Source organism: Mercenaria mercenaria, chromosome 5 (genome assembly GCF_021730395.1).
Source record: "Mercenaria mercenaria strain notata chromosome 5, MADL_Memer_1, whole genome shotgun sequence".
In the NCBI taxonomy this organism is placed as follows: Eukaryota; Metazoa; Mollusca; class Bivalvia; order Venerida; family Veneridae; genus Mercenaria; species Mercenaria mercenaria.
The window spans coordinates 74174811-74191669 of NC_069365.1; the positions used below are offsets into that span (position 1 = coordinate 74174811).

At 39.1% G+C, this 16859-nt stretch overlaps 1 long non-coding RNA gene across 1 annotated transcript; it reads left to right on the plus strand.

Moving 5' to 3' along the window:
* The first annotated feature begins 1142 nt into the window (after nt 1–1142).
* Nucleotides 1143–11877, plus strand: LOC128557146 (uncharacterized). Its single transcript, XR_008371063.1, has 3 exons — nt 1143–1210; nt 10844–10895; nt 11774–11877. It is a non-coding gene; the product is annotated as an uncharacterized LOC128557146 (long non-coding RNA).
* The last annotated feature ends 4982 nt before the right edge of the window (nt 11878–16859 follow it).

Below are 16859 nucleotides of genomic sequence, written 5' to 3' on the forward strand. Positions count from 1 at the left end.
ACTTGTCAAACCTACGTTTACGGATCAATTTAAACAGGAGTTGTCCTCAAAACTAGAAACTTCTAATAAAGGTAAAATGTACAGTTGTTGTAAAGACTCTGTTGACCAAGAGAAATATCTTACTTCGTGCCTAGTTTATTTAGACTGTCCCTGATGCATTTTCGCACCGGTAACCACAGATTCCCTATTGAAACCGACCGCTGGGCCCAGTCATTTGACCCACTTGAAGAGCGCAAGTGTCGACTATGTCACCTTAACAGCCTTGGTGATGAAATGCACTACTTATTAGAATGCCCCTTCTTCTTTAATAAAAACATTTGTTCAAAAAAATCATGAAAATTCCGGCAATTTCACTATTTTCAGTAACTATTTTATCTTTTCATTTAAACTAATTTTTTTTTACTCTGGTGTTATTCCTTTTTTAGACAAGTATGGCTTATCGTTCCCCATAAAATAGATGACTAGCAGATCCAAATATCTCTCTTGGAAATATTTGTTTACGGATTTTTTTTCTTAAGGTTTGTAACAAGATTTTCTTGCGATTTGTATTTTCCCAGGTTTTTGAGATGTTTTATCTTCAAAGTATTTGTGATAAAACATGTTTTTTTTCTGATAATAGCCTTGCGTAATTCTCTATGAAATTCATGTACGGTAACTGTGCATTTCGTCTATACATTTGTTTTACAGGGACATGCTTGCACTAATATGTTAACTACTTCATTCTCAATTTTCAGATTGTACACGTAATGTATATTTTCTGATTACTACAATTTTAATATTTATCAGGTCTGCTAACAAATTTATTTACATGTAACTCTCTCTTAAAACTTCTATAATTTAACATGATTTTTCAGATTTTGCACTTTCTATTTTATACAGTTACTAATACGATTATGACAGTCACTTACACATGTATGACATGTATCGGAAGTCTGACATTGGCCTATTCAAAGAAGTATCTTAATTTTTATAGCTCTTTGGCCTAATATACAACATTGATTTACTTAAACAAATTTCTTTGTTTCATGTAAATTTTGTCAATTTAGGAACATATTGGTATAATGTTGTCAGTATACAGCTTCAAAAAATTGAGAAAATGGCCTATGATAATCAATTTGAAAGTACCAGTTACTTCCCTTTCTTAAAACTCCGCCATGTCGTCCGCTTAAATAACAGGGTGTGCGTGTTTTTAAAAAGGGAAATACATTGGGTAAGAAATAGTGTTACAGGTAATGTAGGTTAGAAATCGTGTTACAGGTAATGGTCAGAGCTATTTATCGTCCGGCATACTTCAGTTTCAGGGAAGTTTTTCATATTTAGTGTTGTTCAAGTTGGGAAATTGTGTGTGTGTAAAGGTTAATGACGTAAATTCTATTTACCGTCACTTTGTGAAACAATGAATATAAGCTCTGTAGAGCTTTTTAATCGACACTATTTTAAGAACAGTTAAAACCAATTATACCTTCAGTTAACCCCAGCAGTTTGCTGGTACCCATTTACAGCTAGGGTAGTCGAACAACAGGAGTCTGAAATTCTATCAATAAGACCATACAAGTCTATCTTTACAAAAATTACCCCCTATATATATAAAATAAACACAAGGAATGAAAACGTCGAAAACCCAGGGTCGCCTGAAAATACGAACGGAACGCAGGCTGATCGGAATTAAAATGTGTGATTTCTGTAGTAAAGTGTATCAGATTTGAACACTGTCGAGTGCAGGGTTTTTTTTTACGACTGGGGGAAGAGGCCCCAGCCTGTCATTGGGGGAAGAAAATAGCACGTGACGAGCAGTTTTGGGGGATTTTTTCACTCGGGGGAATTTACAATTATGCATAATAAACACTTTAAGGTTTAGGAGTATATCACCAAAACACAGAAATATTTTATAAACGAATAACATCGTTACCAATATTTTACTTAACCATTAAGGTTCTGCCGTCCTGTCCCGTCTGAAAATATTCTGAAAAAAGTTGTCTCCCTTTGAAAATGGAATGCCATTTGTAAAGAAATAAAAATAAACCATTGTGAAACTGTGTTCACTTAAAATATGAGTAAAATTCAACCCTCGGATGCGATTGCAAATGAATCAAAAATAACATTGTTGTAACAGTTTCTTTGAAATGGTGAGTTTTTGAGGCGTTTGACTGCCCGGAATGGGTCCCCATTAGGACGTCTTTTTTTCGGAATTCAATGTTTATTTAGTTACTGTCACTTGTTTGTTTGTTTTTTTAATGATAGATATTACTTCATTATTAACTCTACAAAACAAGTGTCAGTATACTGATATAAGCATTGAATTCCGAAAAAAAGAACTGTTTAAAACAGGCCCACTTCCAGACAGTTCAAGCGCTTTTAAAAATCACCTTTTCAAGGAACTGATACAATGTTTGTTTGATGATTTGTAATAGCGTGCGAGTGTTGAAATTTCACATAACTAGGTGTCAACAGTTTTCAGCGATTGTTTATTTATATTTCTTTTACAAATGGCATTCATTTTCAAAGGGGGACAACTTTTTCGATATTTTCTGTACGGGACAGTCGGGCAGAACATGTAATGGTCAGGTAAAATATGGTACGGTGTTGTTCGTTCATAGAAATCTTTCTGTGTTATGGTGATATCTCCTACACCCAGCCGTCTAAACTATGTTGTATGCTCTACATATTCTTGAGGCACAACTTTTAGCAACTATACACACTGTCACTTAGAATCGATGGATTTGCACTAATGTTCGCTTATCATTGTAACAAGGGGTGGGGGGGAGGTGGGAGAGAGTTGAAATGTATGATATTGAATATTAACGGTACATGTTATATTCACAAAAAGGCTTTACAATACAGAGTAGCTTTGCAAGAGTCATCAATTATTATAAAATGCCATATTTTGTTGGCTTTTTATTTCAATTGTACTAGAAAAAAATCTTGTTAAGAACGTCACCCCCAGCCCAAACATCACGATAGCGAAAATGTCGTGACCATCCTAATTCCCCCCTGCCGCAAACATTAAAATTCCTTGATAAAAAACAGTTTTAAAATTATCTTTTCACCTGAACTATTTCCATACTTATAATATCTGATTACTTAAACATTTATATTTTATTTTGCTCTAGCAAAATACACTTGGCAGAGGATAATAAATTTGCGTAACGGAATCTCGACCCGATCGGCTTATTTAATCGAATCAAGCATTACAAATTAATTACTTTAAATTAACAACCTATTACCAATACAGCATCAGTGTTATGATAATTAACAAGAGGCACAAACATGATAATCTGCGTGCAATGTTTATCAATCATCTATATTACATTGCTTGTTGCTAACACGTGTCAGTCGCTTGCGCGTTGGCGTGACTGGACATATTTTCAGTAGCAAATTAACATACGACGCTCCGCCCCTACTGTATACTTACGCTAGGTGTCGATAAACAGTATGAAGTTCATGGGATTTGATGACAAGGGGGCCAGTGCTTTCGACCTCGTTACGCATCAAAGGGTATTACGCGAGACAAGCAGACGCCACGGCATTTATGGTGCGGGTCAGATACGAGTTTTAATCCATTTTCGCTGGGTCAAAACCGGAACCTCGGGATCACTGAACGCTCTTCTAAAGTTTGTCTACTATATCTTCAGGTTTTCCCACCCATTGAAAAATTGTGAAAAGCTCGTCTGCAAAGGTGAAGGGTCCGATATTCTGTCGGGAAAATCGCTGGGAGTCACTTCTTCCCCCCTTGCTTGTTTAGATTTAGGGAGGGGAGAATTTCGGAGTAGGGGAATTTCGACTGCAGGTAGGGAAATCTTGGCTGTGGGGGACATCCTCGGCTTAGGGGAGAGGCGATTTCGGGCCTCTGCTATATAGAATAAAAAAAATGGAGTGTGTGTTGGTGTTTTTTGTGTTATTTATTTCACCAGCTCGCTAATTCGATTACCCTGCGTCTTCGTTGTCTTTAGGGGGGCGGACCTGGGTTTTTGAATGTTTCATACTGGTTGTTTATTTTATATTATAGGGGGTAATTTGTTAAAGATAGGCCTTCTATGGTCTTATTGATAGCAGTTCAGCTCCTGTGTCGATCTACATCGCGTATACAGTTTGTTTTATATTGTGTCCAACTGTGGCGTGCTGCCACGTCAGACATTAAAAGCAGCACTCAGCGACAGTAACTTGTCTAAGCTCGGTGCGACAGAGGCAATCTTGATAATGTGCCTTGCCAAAGGACACACCACAGTTGGAGAAGCCAGGAATGAAACCCAGGGCCTTCACCTCCGTAGGAAAGCGTCTTAGCCCGCACAACCAATGTGTCCATGTGATGGGGCGTAAAATGAGCATTCCACCCAAACTTAATACAGTCGAACTCGGTATCTACAATCTCGCTTACTCGAAATTCGGCTTAAGTCGAAGACATTTTCAAGTCCCGTCAAATTTCCTTCTATATTTATGTAATTCAATTCGGTTAACGTCAAATTTGACTTACCGAGACTCCGGATATGTCGAAAGGGATTTTCCGTCCCGTCATAAAATTCAAGTGCATTGTAAACTCGGCTAAGTCGAAAGTGAGAAAAATATGCGATAAATTTCGTTCAGTATTGTAAATGTGGTTGGTTTTTAACACATGGTCTATGTTTATTGCCTACAGAAAGCGTGATGCCTGGACATATCAAAGGTGCGGCGATTATCCAAAGCGAGGATGACGTCCTCCTTGTTTGCACGTGCCATAATTGTAATTGTTTGATGGAAACAATAGATTCTTTGATCAGCAGACATTTATTTTTTAAGACATTGTGTCAATTGCTTTAATTTTACACTATGAATAATTGGTTAATAGTTGGGATATTTAATAAGGATTCAGAAGGGTACATGTTTTTGTAATTGCGATGAGGATGTATAAAAATTAACTTCTTTGGGGGAAAGGTATCATTCGTTCAAAATGGTAGATCGAAATGCTGTCAATCCTCTGGGAAAAAAGCGTAGTACAAAAAAAAACTTGAATCAAAAACATTTGAGGTTAGTATCAGTTTTATTCTTCGAAAAACTTAAAACTTTGATAAACAAGAACTGTACGGAATCGTGTACGCGTAACTGCCGACAATGTATACATGACATCAAGGAAACAGTTCTGATTTTTCATTAAATCTGTTCGTAATGTGTACTCATTTCGTCTGCATACGTCCCTTCCCTTACAGAAGCAAGCCTCTGTGGCGTACATGCTGCGTATTTGCTGTGTATATGCCGCGAACACAGTAGTACGCCCGAGGCGTACTTTTACATTACACCGCAGGCCGCTTACATGCCTGCGTACATGCGGTACTATTTCGACGAAGTAAACAGCATGTACGCAAGAGTTCACTAGTACACTGCAAGTACGCTGCACAGACTCTGAAAATTTAAGGAGTACACCTGCATGTACGAGGAGGACTTGGAAAAGAAAAATAGTAACTGATGTTACACCGCAGATACTTTGGAAATTTGTGCAGAAAACACTTCATATATGCGGGAAAGACTTGTACAGTTTTCTTTTGGTATTTATACTCAGTTTTTTTTTTTAAGTTTAACGTCTGAAGTCAACTTATATACGCGGGAGGGTTCGTGTTTCATTTTCTTTTGGTGTTTATACTTGATTGTTTTTTAGGTAAAAGTCTGAAGTACACTTCATGCAGGAAGGATTTGTACATTTTTTTTTTTTTTTTTGAAGCAAGAACTTATTTCCGGAGTAACTTTTATCTTAATAGCATAAGCATTGTTAGATTACAGTATTTGAACACTGAAAATTTGCCATTTACTATTTGCAATGTTCATTTGTAAAGGCTTACATCTTAGTGATTTTCTGAGCTGCACCTAGCATGCAGTTGTTAAAAATATATCTTTTTCATTTTGAATTAATCCTGGAGCTTCTAACTTAGATAATGAAAAGCCTTATTGAACTTCGTTGCATTACATTTTGTAATACATTGAAATAATTACCAAGATTGGCCTCAACAGCGCCCGAATGAGAAGAATTAAATAGCTCTCACTGTTATTTGAATACTTCTTAAGGCCAAAACACATTCTATCATGTTATCTAAAGGCATTACTGCTGCTTATGTTATCTCATTAAGGCTCTCACCAGATTAAAAAGTTGTTCATCGGATTTGCGCTCGTATATTTTCCGACCGTTTTTGGGCTCATTGCGCTCGCCATTGGCAAACCTCAATCCACAATTTTTTTGGTGCGCTACTTTTTACGGACTGTAAAAGAGTATAAATGCTTATATTATTCTAGTCCTAGATTGTTTCCGATGGATTTTAATTCAAAATTAAATACATACTACGCACACATCTTCTATAATACTCAGCACACTTATTATTATAGTTGCCATTTAAAGTTGTTTCCCCTTGATGCAGTTATGCATTTTTCAGATGTTTACCAAATTACATGCTACAAAAAATTAATTTATTTCATTGAAAAGTGGATGTAATCAACGCTATATATATTTGATAACATTCAATCTACATTATTAATCCGCCCGTGGCGGAGGGATATTGGAATGGTCTGCGTCGTCCTTCCGTACCGTCCGTCCTCGTCCGTCCTTCGTACTTCCGTCCTTCGTCCGTAACAAATTCTGTCCGGTCCATATCTCCAAACCTTGAAGGATTTTTTCATGAAACTTGGGTCAATGATCCCTCATCAAGACGCTGTGCAGAACCCATGGAGTCAGCTTGTCGTTCAGGTCAAGGTCCAACTCAAAGGTCAAAGGTTTGAGCCTGCCAATTGGTGTCCGTCTTATCTCCTAAACTTGAAGGAATTTTATAAACTTGGGTCAAATGTCATCATCAAGACGATGTGCAGAACCCATGAGTCCGCCATGCGGCTCAAGTCAAAGGTCACAACTCAAGGTCAAAGGTTTGAGCCTTCCATTTTGTCGTCCGCTCTATATCTCTTAAACCCCTTGAAGGAATTTTATAAAACTTGGGTCAAATGATCCCTCTCAAGACGATGTGGCAGAACCCATGAGGTCAGTCATGCCGGCCTCAAGGTCAAGGTCCAACTTGGGGTCAAAGGTTTGAACCATCCATTTGTGTCGCTTTATATCTTCCCTAAACACTTGAAGGATTTTCATCAAACTTGGTCAAACGATCACCTCCTCAAGCGATGTGCAGACTTATGAGTCAGCCATGTCAGTTCAAGGTCAAGGTCACAACTGAAGGTCAACGGTTTTAGCCTTCCATTTCGTATGCTCCACTCTATATCTCCTAAACCCCTTGAAGGAATTTTATAAAACCTGGGTCAAATGATTACCCTCATTCATGACGCGATGATGTACCCATGCCAGCTTCAAGGGTCAGGTCACAACTAGGTCGAAGGTTTGCGCTTCCATTTGGTGTCCATCTGTATCTCCTTAACCCCTTGAAGGATTTTCATCAAACTTTGGTTCAAATGATCACTCATCAAGAACTCATGAGACAGCCATGTCAACTCAAAGTCAAGGTCACAAACTGAGGTCACAGGTTCGCTCTGTATCTCCTAAACCCCTTGAAGGATTTTCATGAAACTTTGGTCAGGATGATCACCTCATCATGACGTTGTGCAGATTCAGAGTCAGCCGTGTCAGTTCAAGGTCAAGGTCACAGCTATAAATCAAACGGTATTACCCTTTCACTACTCATAGCAGTGGCGGGGGATTTAGCTGTCTTTCCGGACTGCTTTGTTTTGGTAAGGGTTAATATTATTGATGTATGTCACTTATCTTTTTTCTGTTTTTTTCTGTCCAAATGATCAGATTTGCATTACAAAAGTTGGTGGGGTAAGGCAATTTACTTATCACAGCAGTTTCGCCACAATAGTACACAGCATGTATTGCAGCAAGGAGTCACCGCATGTACGCCGCAGGCTCGGGCCAGGAGTACACAGCATGTACGCCGCGGAGTACACAGCATGTACGCGCAGGAGTACCAGCATGTTCCGCCGCGGGGTGTACACCGCATGCTCATTTGCATGTGAAAAGTGTATGGCCGGTTACATGCTGTGTCCTATTTCCCGCATTACTAAATTCCTCCAGCGTACATCCTGTGTATATGTAGTCCACCCCGCATGTAGCCAGCAAGTAGTCCGCGGAGAGCTCATTTGCCTGTCCAAAGTGTATTACAAAGGTACTATCGGTGTATGTGCGTGTATATCCTGCGTACTAATTTAAAGCCTTGATTTCAGTACACATATGGTACGCATCATATCCGCTGTATGTACACAGCAAGAGTACGCCGAGGCCTTTTTCTTCTGTACGGGTTCTCAAACCGAATTTCGGTTATCTCGAAATTAAAAATCATTGTCCCTTGCAATTCCGAGGGGGGGGGGGGGGGGGCGGGGGGGGAGTGGGGGGGGGGGGGGGGGGGGGGGGGGGGGGGGGGGGGGGGGGGGGGGGGGGGGGGGGGGGGGGGGGGGGGGGGGGGGGGGGGGGGGGGGGGGGGGGGGGGGGGGGGGGGGGGGGGGGGGGGGGGGGGGGGGGGGGGGGGGGGGGGGGGGGGGGGGGGGGGGGGGGGGGGGGGGGGGGGGGGGGGGGGGGGGGGGGGGGGGGGGGGGGGGGGGGGGGGGGGGGGGGGGGGGGGGGGGGGGGGGGGGGGGGGGGGGGGGGGGGGGGGGGGGGGGGGGGGGGGGGGGGGGGGGGGGGGGGGGGGGGGGGGGGGGGGGGGGGGGGGGGGGGGGGGGGGGGGGGGGGGGGGGGATTTTACCCGAGTTTCGACTGTATTGACACAGCTAGATGACATGGGCATTATGGTCTCACTATACAGACAATGCTAGAAGGAAATACTGGCCTCAAGAACAGGGATGGGGGATGGGTAAAGGGTACGGGTTAAACAGTCCCCCCCCCCCCCCCCCCCCCCCCCCCCCCCCCCCCCCCCCCCCCCCCCCCCCCCCCCCCCCCCCCCCCCCCACCCCCCCCCCCCCCCCCCCCCCCCCCCCCCCCCCCCCCCCCCCCCCCCCCCCCCCCCCCCCCCCCCCCCCCCCCCCCCCCCCCCCCCCCCCCCCCCACCCCCCCCCCCCCCCCCCCCCCCCCCCCCCCCCCCCCCCCCCCCCCCCCCCCCCCCCCCCCCCCCCCCGACAATTTTCTTTAACCCGGCGTTTTGTGTGGAATCACGAAGTCCATTCAGTGTATCTTCCCCTATATTAGGCAGTGCTAGAGATGTTGCATCACTTTATTTTGTTAAATATACATGTATCCAAAGACCTGTTTGTTTGTTTTGAGCCAGGCAAATCTCAACAATTTTTCAGTTATGTAACTGGGGCAGTTTATAAACCTATAATCAGTGTTCATATGTGACTGCCTCAGTAGCTCAGTGGTAGTGTGTTCGCTTTGAGTGCTGGAAGTCTGGGGTTTGATACTCAGCCGGTCATACCAAAGACATTGGAGATGTTGTTCTTAGTTAACACCATTTTTCAACAGTATTTCAGTTATAAATGTACTGTTGGGCAGTTTACCTAACCAGTGTTCCTGGATTCTGTACCTGAGTGCAAACCTGTTCTGCGCAAGTAACTGACAACTTCCCCACATGAATCGTGGGTTGAGTACAAATGATTTTGGACACAATGTCATCAAATGGTCATGGAGAACATATGACCCACCTGGAGATTGAACTCACGACCCCGCAATCCATTGATCTGTACTCTCTGTATTTAGCGGGTGGGTTTGGTAGTGGTAGCTTCATTGCTTGGAACTGAGCATATAAAGGGTTGTACCAAGTGGTAAAATAATGACTGGTGAATATCTGTTACTGGGTTACCTAATTTGTGGCACAAGAGCTTTGTAGCTTGTGTTTATATTGATTATATGCCATGTTAAATAAAGCTTACCTTTACCTTGAAACCTTTTTTCCCTTGATTCTGTACTGTTGCTAACCTGTTCTTTGTAGGTAACTGCCAACTTTTTCACATGAATCAGAGTTGGAGGAAGAAATGATTTGAGACAGAAATCATTATGTCTTTCATCAAATCATCACGGGGAACATAATAGATTATGCCTCAGCCGAGGATCGAACTCACAATCCTTTATTCTGTAGATCTAGGCTCTCCCCACTGAGCTGAGCAGGCAGGCTCCAAAAGTATATGCAGAGCACTTGGTAAGGAACGGGCTCAACTTGGAAAGGTTATGTTTTCAGTTTTACATTTAAGCAGATCATACGAGTAGTTTAGTTGTCCAGTGGCAATGGTATGAAGATATTGTATACATGTGATATTACACATTCAAATACCAATTAACAAAATGTGTTACCAAATAATGAAATAGCATCCCACTGTTTTTAACCATTCAAACAGCTGAAACTTTTTTTGTAAGGTCATCACATGTGAAAAAGTGTGTTAAGTTCCAATCTGTTCCTGTAAGTGGGTTAAATGTATTTAAACATAAAATTTGCTGAATTGAGAAAAAGAGCATTATTTTGTAAAAATGCAAACTATCCTTATAGAACCTATAGCATTGCATGTCAGATCATCACAGCAAACAAGTGGGTGAACTTTCAATCCATTCCCAATAGCATTTTACCTGCAATAGCAGCTAACATACAAAAATTTACCAAAAAACAAGACATTGAGACACTGACAATTATAGCTCTGCTTACTCTTGAATACTTTGGCTAAAAAAACAGGAGAGGTAACAGGAATTTGGGAGGGTGGAGCAGGAAAAGAATCTACCTGATAGAATGCAGAAAATTTGGAATAAAAACAAACAAAAAGAACTTAATACTAAAAGGAAAGACTGACCTTGCAAAATAGTAAGAAATGTGCACAGACTAAACCAAACAAAAAGGCACTGTTAAGTATCAGAAAGGGGATGTTCCAAAATGTATAACCAATCACGTCCTTCCTGTATCTATTTCAGAAGTTCTAACTATCCAAGATGAAAATGCTGATATCACTTTTTGTGATTACAGGTAAGTTCTGTGATTAAAAATGACTATTATCTTAAAGCCTGACTAGTATCTTAAAGCCTGACTGATATCTTAAAGCCTTAAAGCCTGACTAGTATCTTAAAGCCTCTTAAAGCCTGACTAGTATCTTTAAGCCTGACTGATATCTTAAAGCCTGACTAGTATCTTAAAGCCTGACTGATATCTTAAAGTCTGACTAGTATCTTAAAGCCTGACGGATATCTTAAAGCCTGACTAGTATCTTAAAGCCTGACTGATATCTTAAAGTCAGACTTGTATCTTAAAGCCTGACTGATATCATAAAGCCTGACTGATATCTTAAAGCCTGGCTGGTATTTTATTTTAACGCTGACTTGTATTGGTATCTTTAAGCTGACTGGTTTTAAGGCCTGATGGCATCAGAATCTTAAACCATTGACTGGTATCTTCAAGTGTGATGGTATCTTAAAGACAATTTGTATCTTAAAGACCAATTGGTATCTTAAAGGTGTATGAAGCTTATCTTTCATAGTAATACATTTTCTGCTTTGATATTAATGTAAAATCTAGAAAATTCTCAACAAACATATTAGTTTGGCTAAATAAAGTACATTTTGTAACTAACTGTTTGTAGATGTTATGAATTATGCTTATCAGACAACAAGAGAATCGATAGTATGAAGACTGGTTATAGTTGGGGTGTGTTTAAGTGCATTTGGTGAATTTTGACATTTTGATTTGGAGACACAATTTAACCATGCCTATATTTTACACAATATTCCGCTGCGCCAGAGCCCCCAAGTTAATGACCCTTAACGTGTAAAACTTACACCTAAAAGAGCACTACAGCAGTTTTGTAGCAAGGCAATGAAATGTACATTAGTTCATATTATTCATTTCAGTGCTGTTTGGGTTTCCAGCCAGTGTGAGAACAATAATGGAAACACAGTGTGACCCATCACCAGTATATTATCTCCATCATGACTGTAAGTTGTCTTTACTGTGCCTTAAAACTGTCTTGTCTTCAGCTCCTTTTTTTTTTTGGTTTTCAATTGTTCTTCGTCATTTAAAGTTGTGTAGTTTATGCAATCAGTCTACCTTACTAGAATTCCTAGATTTTTCGTCTGTACTTATTTATTTTCCATTAGTAACAACTTGCCCTCATGAATCAGAGCTGGAAGAAAGATTTCTGCAGATATATTATGTTCTTGTGAACAAATGGGTAATATATACCAAAACCGTATTTTAACACTTATCAGTAAACTTGTGTAATTAAAAGGTTCTGTTGATATCTTACAATGAAGTGCATTTTTTTTATTGCAGTGCATATACATTGGAGTAAGTTACAAGTTATTGTCTTCTTGTCTTCCTTTAAATGTTTTACATTTATATGCTAAGAAAGCCTGAGTGAGTGTTTTATAAGTTCTTTGTGATGTTTGTTTTGCATGTTCTTACAGTTTTTGTTGTTTTTTAATTTTCTTTTCAAGGGAGCATTATAGTGTGACCACTTTGCCCTCCATAACCAGTTTGCTACTATGCAAGAGTTATTCCTACCATTCTTGTCTGTACTATTTGTTAGCAATCACTGGCTGGAAATAAATGAAACTTCATGAGAATCATCACTGTGAGAAGAGATCCCCATTTATCAGACCATTGGGTAAACTTTACATTTTTAAGTAAAAATTATTTCTCCTTAATACTGTTGGTTCGATTTTAATGAAACTTCATATGAATGATTGATATAATTTAAGAATAATGTTGCACAATGTTATGAGAGAAAGCTCACAGCAGAAGAACAGTTAATATATTATAATCTCTGTCTTGAATGACTTGACTAATATCTAACATTTTTTGTATTTAATTTCTCAATTTTTTTACAATAACTTATCAGCTATATTGAAGTGAATTTTATAGTGGCATAAAACTGCCACCACTTAATTATCAGGTTTCATGAAAACTTTCACGGAAATAATTTAAGTTTTCACGAAAAGTAAAAAAAATCACGAAAACAGATAATCATTTCATGAATGCAAGATGAAAATTTGCTCGTTACTGCTTCAAACTGCCACAGCATAACAGTTAAAGTTTTCATGATACCAATTAACTTTTCATGAAAGTAGTTGACTAAGAATAGAAACGGAACATATTCAGAACGATTCTTCTGTCTTGGACTGTATGTAGTGTATCTTACACCAGTTCTTGTTCATATGTCTGCTCATGTTTCTGCTATCAGCTTCATCAACGTCAGATGAAATATCAGTTACTTCAACTTCGTATCTCTCCGTTTCGTTTGCAAAGCATCATTCTGATCATTATCACTTCCTTCACTATGCACAGTACTATCAATATCACTGTGAACTCAATCAATGACATCATAATCTTCAAGCTCACTAATGTTATTATCACTGACGTCATCCTGAACAGCAGTAGTAACATTTCTCTCACTTTCATCATCTTGTAGAACATCAGTATTGACCTCAACTTCCAGAATGTCAGTACCGTTATCAAGCGAAAAATCATATCCACTGACGTCATCAGGTATAATGTCATTTCGAGAAGCACTGTTATCGGTGACGTCATTCTGAAGAACGTTATCGATGACGTCAACTTGTTGAACATGAACACTGATGTCATCTTGCTGATCATGAATGTTGACGTCATCCTGTTCAGCAGTAACGTTGACATCATCTTGTTGACCAACAACGTTGAAGTCAACTGTAGGAATGTTAACTGTGATGTCATCTTGATACTCTCTAAGACAACTATCAAGTAGCTCCTAGTCAAAATCCTGAACAGTGGAGTAATCAGTATCTGCTTCGTCTACAAAAATGTTCAAATTATCGTCATCGGAGGAAATATCCTCATAGTAACTGTAGGTTTCTTCATAATCCTTGTTTGCTGGTCGTACATTTAAAGTTTTAGCACGTGCATCACTCTTGGAATATCCGTGCTTTAATGACAAGTGTTCCCACAAATAACTTCGTTGTATATGTTTAGAAGTACATCCATCTTCAGTACATCTCCAAAACAGTTAAATTTACTTATTATATACTTAATTATGTCTCTTAAAATTTCTTTTATATTTCATAACTTTATTGCAGTAGTCACAAGCGTACCCAGGAATGAAATGGCTTAAAAGGTACAGTACACTCTATATACCTAATCTTCGCGATGAACACGATATTTTCGTGCGATTTTACCACCGTTAACTTATAAAACAGCGATAACATTGCTCCTGTATAAATTAAGCACGTGGAAAGCAAGAACAATACATGCTTTGCTTTGAGTAATCCTTGAGCGGTAAATCTAAACTGGTTTTAAGGACCTTACTCCATAACAGAAAGCCTTACTGCGTTATAGAAATTGAGTTTTCATTTAATTTTTAAATGAACTGTTTTAATACATAAAATATTCTGTTGCACGATGCAGTAATATTATTATTTCTATATTCTTACTGCAACTGTCCTTTAATTGCTTGTTTTGCTTTCATTGCTGCAACTCTTGTCGAACGTGAAGAGTAAGCTCACAGGTCTTTTAATCACATGACCTGTAGCTAATCGCACATCTGCTGATCGTACTTTGCCGTCCTTGCTTTGTTGCATTTCCTCTATTCGACCCACTCTCCAACAAGACCTTGGAAGTTCGTCCTTAATGATCACAGTATCACTGACACTCGGTTCCATAGCACTAACAATTTTTTTTTTATTTTAATTTCACTTGAGCTCTTTCTCTAAGGCCAAGCAAATACTCTTCTTGCCATAGGCGCCAAAAAGCGTTTAGCAACTTTTGTCCTTTCAGCCATAAATTGACTAGCCTATCTGCACAGCTTTCAAATGTCATGTATCCATGATCACTGCTTTCTTCGCACATTTCGGGAATGCCAACCCAGGGGTTTAGCGATAAGAAATGGCTTGGTGTCAACATCAAACTTAAATTGATGTCATCACTCACATACACTGATGGGCGTGTATTGATGACCGATTAAACTTCCTTCAGTATGCTTTGCATTTGAATGAGAGTAAGTAAACACCTACCGAGCGATTTCCGAAAAGATCTTTTTACTACACCCACTAATCTCTTGTAGAATCCACCCATCCAGGGTGCTAATTCTGCTATGAAATTCCAGTTGATTCTTTGCTCCGAAGAATAATTCTGCACGTCTTCACTTCTCACAATATTAGACCAAAGTATAATTTATCCATCGAATCCGGTTCGTGGGACCAAACAGTGTGGAGGATTTTTTCTCACATTGGAAATTTCTTGTTAATTTATAAACAGAGAGAACTAAATCCTGCAGTTTCCACCTTTTAATATATTTCATTCGAAGTACCACATAATCCAAATTCCAAAGTATTTAAATGTATCACAGAATCTCTCCAATTATCTAAAAGTCTCTAGTGTATCTTAAGCTTATCCAAAAAGTACCCTTTCAAACATGATTAAACAGTTTATATACCCTAAGTATAACAAAGAACATGAGTTTACGTAATGTATGGAGCAAATAATTGATTAATATTCATGAAATGCACATGTTCAGGAGTATTCAATATTTAAAGAACAAAGAATATTATTGCAGGAATCTAACATTACATAAGTCTGGAGAAATGCAGATGAATTAAACATGATACACAATATATGTGGAGCAAGTCCTTAGAATCATACATGGTACACATAAATCTGGAGTAACTCTTACTTAGAGTATAATAGTAATTAGTCCTTCACTATATAAATTCCAATAATGGTCGTGATCTTCATGATACCATGCATAATTATGATTACTTAAAAAAAAAAAAAAAAATTGAAATCATTAATTTTTGCGAGGCACTTTTCTGGATCAAATTTTAAGTACAGTACGTGTGATGAAAGCTTCTTAGAAGTATTAAGCAAAAATAAGATCTTGCTTTACCACAATATTCAGCAACATTTTGCTGTTGTTTTTTTTTTTTTTAGCTCAACTGAACACAAAATGCTCAAGGTGAGCTTTTGTGATCGCCTTGTGTCCGTTGTTGTCCGTCCGTTGTCAACAATGGGGAACATTAGTCAGTTACTTCCCCTGATTATGTCCAAGAAGTAGATTGGTCCCTCCTCTGTTTTTATTGTTGACTTCTTTGTAATTTTCAAAAGTAATATCTATACTAAATTTCATTGGATTGGAAAATGATTAAGGACAGGTTTTCTTTTAGTGACCCTCTGCTAAATTTAGGTTTGATTAATCATTTTTATTTAGAAACCTACACGTAAAAAGCATATTTATTTTGACCAAACGCAACATCTTGGATAAAGGTTATTACGAAAAAGTCAGAGGAATCCAACTGAAAGGGACCAATGTAATATTTGGTTATCCTTGCGCTTTATCATACAACTTTTCAAGGGAAGTAACAAGCTAATGTTCCTCATTTGACTTTTAACACCCTAGAGGTCACAATTTTGGCCCAATTTTAATGAAACTTGGTCAGAATGTTACCCTCAGTAAAATCTTGGAAGAGTTTGGTATTGGGTCATCTGGGGTCAAAAACTAGGTCACCAGGTCAAATCAAAGGAAAAGCTTGTTAACACTAGAGGTCACAATTTTGGTCCAATCTTAATTAAACTTGATCAGAATGTTACTCTCAATAAAATCTTGGATTAGTTCAGTATTGGGTCATCTAGGGTCAAAAACTAGGTCACCAGGTCAAATCAAAGGAAAAGCTTTTTAAATTAACACTCTAGAGGCCACATTTATGACTATATCTTAATGAAACTTTGTCAGAATTTTAATCTTGATTATCTTTAGGTCAAGTTTGAATCAGGGTTATGTGGAATCAAAAACTAGGTCAACAGGTCAAATCAAAAGAAAAGGTAGTTAACACTCTAGAGGCCACATTTATGACCATATCTTAATGAAACTTGGTCAGAATGTTTAATGTGATGATCTTTAGGTCAAGCTTAAATCTGGGTCAAGTGGGGTTAAAAACTAGGTCACCAGTTGTAGTAAAATTTAAAGCTTGT